At 31.5% G+C, this 8684-nt stretch overlaps 1 protein-coding gene across 1 annotated transcript in view; it reads left to right on the top strand.

Moving 5' to 3' along the window:
- Window positions 1-368: 368 nt before the first annotated feature.
- Arf6 (ADP-ribosylation factor 6) overlaps window positions 369-8684 on the top strand; it is a 44113-nt gene continuing 35797 nt past the window's right edge. The window contains exon 1 of the mRNA XM_068770954.1: window positions 369-513. The gene's annotated coding sequence lies outside the window, so the exon portion shown is untranslated. The remainder of the gene's footprint in view (window positions 514-8684) is intronic.

The following is an 8684-nucleotide window of genomic DNA, read 5'->3' as shown; positions in this document are numbered from 1 at the left end:
TCTCAACGCAAACGCCAGTTCGTTTACTTACTTTATTCAGCGAAACAATATGCAGAATCTTTTAGTACACAACGCATTACACAACTGTTGCAACCCTCATCGAAGGGTGTCACTATTAAAGTAAGTACATATTTTTATATTGGAAAACATCGTAAAATTAGTAAAGATTTTGATTTATACAAGAATTAAGCATAAAAATAAACCTATTCGATAAACAACGTGTACAAATAAATTAAAATACTTATTTATTTCAAAACAGAAGACAAGTTTTTTCAATATAAATATTTAATTTCAGTTCGCACTAATATCCCATGTAGAATCTACTTCTGGAAATGGAAGCAACTTCAGTGCAGTTTGGTGATGTCCACACGTGGCGCTAGTGGTCTGAATGTGCGACTGCGAAACAGTGAAACTGTGGTTCTGATTAGTGAGTGTCAACCGTGGATGTGGAATGTTTTGTATTTTGAGTGAATGGTGGTTGTAAAAATCGTAGCAATTTGTATGTGTCATGTGGTAAGTTTAACCGTTTTTTATGATGTAACATAGCTTTATGATTTACAAAAATCAAGGTAGACATATTATATTATTTAAAAATCAACTGTTGTTTTGTAAGCGGCTGTCGACGGCCGTTAGCTGACCGCCATCGCCCAAGCTCGTTGGCGAACGACAGGCACCGCCTTTCCTGCCGAATGTCACACATGGTTTATTTAACGTACCATTACTTGTATAAGATCAATTCGAAATTTTACTTTTACATGCTTAATGTCGTGACCTAACCTTGCAGAAATTTGCCCCCTAAAATCTACAACCAGTTTCCGAGCAACATAAGTAATAATATTGCTACCGACTTCCCGCCGATGATTCATGTTAAATTCTATGATTTTACAATTGATAATGTGCTATCAGTTTTTAGTGCCTGCTTACTGCCGTTAACATTCGCGAACGTAGAAATTTTTGAATTAATACAGTTAATTTGTCAATTAAATAACATTGTTAACATTTTATAAAGATGTATGTTTACCATACATCGTTTAAATTATAACTAAAGTGAAAATTATTTATGGTATATCTCATTTAAGTCATTGTTAACAGTAAATCAAGGTAACATAATAACAAGTTTATGAATACTCTTTTATTCACAACATCGTGCCAAGTTAAATAAAACCAATTTTGATAATCATAATTTTATTATTACACGTCTAGATTAGGTAATTTAATATATTATATGTATACTATCAACTAGTATTACAACAGTACATAATGTATGTTATTTACTTGCTAGGTTATGTAAAGTCCATTATTACGAAATTCTAGATAGAAAATCAAAGCAATTAAAATAAAATTGAAATTTATACAGAATAATAAGTAAAAAGTGATTGATATGTGCATTTAAATTTTAACTCAGGTTTTGGCTTCTTTTGATATTATTAGTTTTTCACGGATTTAAATCTTTGTTGTTATTATGGTTTAAGTAACTTAAATATTGACTAAAATGTAAAAATTCTCTTTAATTAACAAGGTATAAATGAAACCATATAAATTTAATGTAAAAATAATTGTTGTACCTAGAATTAATTTATTTTCAGTCAAAGAAATGTCCTATGATAATAGAATTTAATGATGAAAGAATGATAATATGTCTAATAAGTAATTCTAACCATTTGGTTAAAATTAGGTTAAAATAAATGCACTTTTATTACTAGATAACCAAAAGCACATTTACTTTAGGTTATTTTTGTTCGAGAAATTATGGAGGTGACTGAAATCTGTTATAAGTGCATAAATATTAAAAAAAAGGTTTTTAAAATTTATATCAGTGCACAAGCAGGTGTAGGCTATTGCCCATGCAGGTTAGCTTATTCGCTTGCCAATTTGCATGCCAGGATTTTTTGATACAAAATTGCTGGCTAGTTGAAACACATGGAAAGTGTTTCTTACACCAATGATTTTTTACACCAGTGTTTCTTACACCAATGTTCAGGGTTTAAAATGTTGTTTTTTAATCAAGAAAAATATAGTAAGATAAATGCACCAATTATGTGAATGTAAGCACATAATTGCAACATGATTATGCTATTGTGAATACAGTCAGGTTAGCATTTTAAGAGTTTTTATTTTAGTTTTTTATAAAACTAGAGTATAATTATTAGATGAATTAATTACTTACTGTTTTATCAATGATACCTTATATAATAAAGTTTTGTTAGATATTTCACACCACACTACATCAATAGTATAAATTTAAATTGAGCAGTGGCCTAGAGGGAAAGGACTGATGCTTGCAAACATATATCATGGATTCTATACATGTAATTTAGTCTTATATACATAATTCACACTTTGTACATTAACTATAAAGGATTGCTATTGCTCTCAAACAAGTTTTCAAAGGATGGGTAGCAGCACCCTCTGTGTACTATAATACCACACTGTAATTGCCAACCTTCATGCCAATAGTGGCATTTATGGTATGTTATCCCATAGATATCTTTGGCAGAAATGATGACTGTGATGAAATTTGATTTGACCTGATTGTGCCGCATTGTGCCACACAGTGAATATGGTTGAATAGAGATACAATATCTATAGTGAAATTTATATTTAAAATGATGGCATCTTGCCGTTTTACTATCATTACCAATTTAATTTGATTACAAAAAGGCAAATTAACACCCAATTTTGTAACAGAACGTGTGCACTTTAATTAGTAAAAAATTGTAATTGATTTTTCAAATCAAAACATCAGATATTTATATACATACTTAATTGCCTGTGGTAAGTTGTGAAATGGAAATAAAAGTGGAGAATGTAATATTATCTTATTATACTATCTGCAACAAACAAGGATAATTTTTATTCAGATAACAATTATATAATTAATTTAAAATTTGAATTTTTATATGTTAGATGTGGCTTCTTATTTATTTTATCTTATGGTTTTATAAAAGACTGTTTGATGTGCTAACGTGTTATATTAACATACTTATCATACACTACTAAAATGGGGTCTCTAAATATAAATTTGTACATATAATAAATATTATTCATATAAATTTATATTTGACATTTATACATCTTCTTTTAATAGGTATATAAACAATTTAGTAAATGTATTTATATTGTGTGTCAATAAATCACATCATATGCTAAGTATAGTAGATTTCTTTTTGGTGTAAGATATGTATTTGACAATCAATTAGCCTTGTCATCGTTATTCCGGTTTTTGTTATATTATGTTAAATTGTGGCGGCGAAACTTAATACAAAGATACACGTGAAAGCAATTATTGTTAAACACATTAATGTGACCTTATCAGTTCTCTATAACATTTTAATGATAAGCATGTTTTACGTTACTACAACGTACTATTTATTCTGTACTATACCATAGCAACTAGGAAAGAAGCCACGCAAGTATTTTGAAGTATCAATTAGTATATTTTTAGTTGAAGTTTGTTAACTTAATTAAAGGAAAGATGTACTATAATAATAGATATTTGGATTCATTCATAAAGTTATTTTTACTTAAAATTCCACAGTTAATAGTTATAATATTCATGTTAGTTTTTTACGAACTTGATAAATGTGAGTTTATCTAATTGCGAAAAGCAAAAATCATTGCCAGTTTAGGCATGCGGTATGCTCGTTTGGTTTGTCATGCACGACGGAATCTCAGCGGCGGATGGCAACCGACCTGCTGATTGGGGCGTAAGCTACAAGCGTGTTTCGATTTTTAAATTATAAAATTTTTATTATACGAAATATTTTTATTTTACGACATTTTCTACTTCAAAGTCACCAAAAATATCTCGCTCTTTAAGTATAACACTGGTACTGAATACTCATTTCTTTCTCGTAATAGCTTAAAAATTCTCTGTAAACCGCTACTATTCTTTACTCATTATCTACAATTTTTTTCACCAACCTTCATTAATTTATTTCTGTTTATAATTAGCTAAGAATGCCATAGGGATTAAGTTCACATGGTATATACGTCTGTATGTGAAGTAAAACTTACAGAGGATTTACAGAGGTATATTTAATTGTTATCATAAATAATGTTTTTTAGTTTATTCGTGGTAAGAAAATAAAATATTGATATCGATTAGTTGAAGTAGGTCCTTTAAAAAGTACGGACGCGTCTCTCAGTTTTAAAAATCGCCTTTTAAACTGCGTTGCTATGCGGAGTGAAAAGGATAACTCGTTATTATTTCAATGATATTACACAATATTCGTAATTACATAATTACCTGCAAGCGTTGTGAACGCGTCCGTAAAGGGTTTTCGTTTCCCGCTATCGTTTATTAATTAAGACATTCTAAACGGTCTTTATAACACCCACACACGTTACGAACGGAAGCTTGTACTGTCGCACTGCTAGATTATGTACGTGGTCGATCTGCCATTACAAATGATGTATTATTCGGCGTGTGCTCTGTAGTTTTTGTCGTTCGACTTGGCATTGACCTCTTCGCGTCCGTTACCGATCTATAAGAGTATATTAACCCTGAAAAAATGATTTTTCAATCATTTATTAATATTAGTTTTGTTTAGTGAAAAAAAAACATCGTGAAAAACATTGTTGAATATATAAAATATAAATATGTTTAGCGTGGTTATTATTCATTTATTAATTTGACTTTCAACTGAATAAGTTCCAAAATTTGTATATAAAATATCTTTTTGCTAAATTGCAAGGATTCTTGGAACCAATCGGCTTTACTACGATCTGCTCTCGAGATATAGCACATCTCGTAATGACAATTCAAGTAACATTCTAAGCTTTTAAAAAGAGCAGTTAGGTAACTATATATATAATTAAAGTTTCAAAATCTTTTGTAAGCTAGGCCTACTTGAAATAAAGATTTTTAAATATGATTTAAGACTATTTTTTATGATACAATTTCTTCGATATCTGTATTCTAGTCGGTGAAAAGTGGTGACACTGTATAACCACTCTAAACATATTTACATTTTCTTTATATATAATACTTTTCATGGCCCGACTGAACAGACTACTACATTACTATACACATACATAAATATATACATATGTATATATAAGAAGTTATTTAATTTTTTTGTTTATTAGAACTGATGTACCATATATAGCCAAAGCTGACATTATAAATAAATTTTACAATAACTGTATCAGTTTATTTTATTTTATTTCTCTTTCACAGTATTTCATATAGTTCTTTTAAATTTAAAATTATCTGAGTATAAACCACAATCAGTTTCTACAAAATTTGTCTGTTTTGATAGAAAAATCATATTCGCGAAATATAAATGATTTTGATTAGTTTATCAATTTTTATCGCTTTTTCATACGGGTCTGAAAATATATGTAAAACTTACGTGCGCGTGCATAAAAAATTAATTTTTCAAATCATTGAACTGTCGTGGTATAAAATTAGTTTAATGAAGTCATTATTATTTATATATTCATATGATTTAATTACAAACTACATTCGCACACTTTCAACATTCATCTTTTATCACCGGACGCTGAGACGTAAAGCGGACATATATCACTCTGTTGTGGATATTTCTCGCATGTTGCCGAGGCGTACGGTTCATAATGCTTATAGTAAGGAAATAGTAAGGCATTGAATCAGTCCAAGTATGATATGAATGCAGCATTTGAAAGGAGACTTTCAGTCAATGAGATTCATAGTCTATTGCTAAACGAAAACCAGGAAGTATAGTGCTCTCCGAGAAACTTTCCACCCCGCCCGACGCACCTTGCGAAGGTATACAGAAACATAAAGGTTAGCTGAATTTCTCTGATGAGGAGCGTTGAAGTTAAATAACTTGCAAAGGGCTCTCGTCGAACAAATTACCATTACAGAGAAGAGGCACTTGAGCTTAGACCATGGAGCGATTACCGAAGCGATCTAAGTACTCGGCGGCCTCCCAGTAAAACAGTAGTATATAACGGCCTGAGTCAAGGCTTCCCCAGGAGCCCCAAAATTTCCCTACTTTGGACGAAATCTTTGGCTAGCCGCACACTGTGCCCTGTGCTAGCTTATACCCGCGTAATTTGCAAATGCTATTTGGCTAGAATAATGCGGTCAAAAATACACGATTTACTGGCCGCAACTTTGTTACGTGTCATAATTTAGCTCTGGTAGAGACCAGAGCATAATTATGACACGTGAAATATGAAAAATATTTTTTATCGTTAGAGAACGATAAAATTTTTTTTGCACAGCTATTAATTCTTATCGTTTGAGTTGTAGATAACATTTTTGTATCTTTTTAATTTTTGAATTTTAATTAATGCACCGTACTTATATTACTGAATTAAATGATATTAATCTTTATGTTTAGGAGAGTAGTTTAAACTAAATCACATGCTAGCAGAAATATAGAAATCATTCCGTCGATAGTACCTTTCTATTGCTAGACGCCCTCTGGTTGATCATAGAGACGTAGAGAGAAGTAGTTCATCCAATTTAATAAAATAATTCTTTGCATGTTTTGCCGAAGTCAGTCAAATTATAAAAATATTAATACTTAAGTATTATTTACGGGTAGACTTGTCAGAAATTTAAAATCCTTAAATAAATCTTTATATAACATCAAAAAACTATATAGAAAACACGTGGTAAGATGTACACAGGGACGTCGTCTAGACAGGGCTTAATCCTATTGTCAATAATACTGAAACGTGTAGTATTATTAGAACATACTGTTGTCTGGTAAAGAAATGTAACCAAATCAACCACAAAACTAAGATAACAAATCTACTTTGTCAAATGTATGACTAGGATTAAATTCATGGCGAATTGGTATGCGGCGGAACAAGAGGCGAGAGGTATGACAGATAAATTGATATCCTGCGAAAGAGTTAAGGGAAGTCAGAGCAAATTTTAGCTCATTTGTGGAATGTACTTCCAAAGTTTATTGGTAGGGTAGTTTTAAATTAAGGTAGGAGAATCTGGTTGGCGAAGGTGAACGCTGGTTAACAACACCGTACCTGGTCCTTCTTCCTATAACGCAGTGGACTCGGCACTCGCACGGGTAATCCATAGAATGTTGAAAAGTTCATCATCTTTGAACTAAATAAACGCATACACGAGCAGCGGTAACCCAGTCAGTCAGTTAAAACTTTAAGAGTTGCGATCGTAGACGCGGGTTCGATTCACGTTATACAATCTTATATAATTTACACTTTGCGCATTAATTATATAGGATTGCCACGGCTCACAAATAAGTTTCCAGAGAATAGGCAGCAGCGTCCTCTGCGTACCATAATACCACAATGCCATCGACAACCCGTTAGCCAAACGTGGCGATTATGGTATATCCCGCCATAGATATCTTTGTGGAAGGCATATGCCTTGAGGTGGGCGTCTGTGGACTAAAACGACGAAACGCATACGTAGTTATTTAATAATAGAGAATATGATATAGAATATGCCGAAGTGAAATTTCTTTGATTGTTACAAAGCAAAAGATATTAATTTATCCCATAATTTAGCCCATCATACAGGTCAAGAATTTCCGGTATACATTGTACCATATAATTGAGATCTTACAAAGTAATATTAATTTAATAGAAAATTATATTGAATGTTGTTCTGTGAATTGTGACTGATAAGTAATTCCAACACGTTGAATTCCATATGAATATCGCGACTCACTGAAACATTTAAGACATGGTGGTCAACAGTGAGCGTATAAGGTTCATCGGAAACGCCTCCCACAAGCCACACACTGCAACTACAGGTATAATACAAAACGCATATACCTCCTGTATCGCGTAACCCTGTTGCTTAACTGGACTGGTTTTTAAATCTAAAAAAAAATATGTAATTTAGAATGTAAATCTCAATTATAAAAATAATGGATTTTTCAGCGACGTCTTCCATTGACCCTCACAAGTTTGTCCACTTTAATGCCCCAGTGGGCATCAGTTCTGCGCAATATGTAGCCTGCCCACAACCACTTCTTGTTAATCTGAGCTCGGTTGATTACTTTTCATAAATATACCGATTTATAATAATTTATGAATTTATAGCGGTATCGTAAATCAGGATTTGTATTCAATATTGTCTGAAAAACAAAATTCAAACGGCACGTTTAATGAAATTCAAAGAATAATTAACAACTCAAGTTTAACTGTCAGATACGAGACGCGAGCGGCAGTACGTTTTAATGGCCCCAAAGAGAACACGTAATTAAAACCACAAGTACATAATAACGACAATTTGAGATTTTATTAAATGATTGAAAGATTTTCGGGCTTAATTTAATTATATAAAGGGTAGGTTTTTGCTTTTAGTTAGTGCTTCATTTCTATTTTCTAATTATGTATGTATGTATGGGAGGAGCTAGCCTCGTCTATTGAAAACTATAAATCGCGGTAGAGGACTTGCGATCTACTGTCGCAAATTTATCCACCACTGCGGATTCAACTGCTCATTATTGTATCAGCGAAGTATATTAACATAAAATAATATAAATAAAAAAATTTAAATATTGTATAAGAAATATTGATTATTTTCCTTACATATCTTAAATACATGATTAAAAATTTGCCTGTTTTAACCCTTAATAGCCTGATTTACGAAAGTTATTTTTTTAATATTATTGTGTTTGCTTGAGGGTCTAGATGAAGGGAAAAATTGATTTTTTTTTTAATTTGAAAGAATATTATTCAAGAGTAAAATACGTACA

Source organism: Battus philenor, unplaced genomic scaffold (assembly GCF_028537555.1).
Source record: "Battus philenor isolate CCGP_79_NKW_IND1 unplaced genomic scaffold, ilBatPhil1.0.hap1 SCAF_3, whole genome shotgun sequence".
Lineage (NCBI taxonomy): Eukaryota > Metazoa > Arthropoda > Insecta > Lepidoptera > Papilionidae > Battus > Battus philenor.
This window is presented reverse-complemented; position numbering and strand designations above follow the sequence as displayed.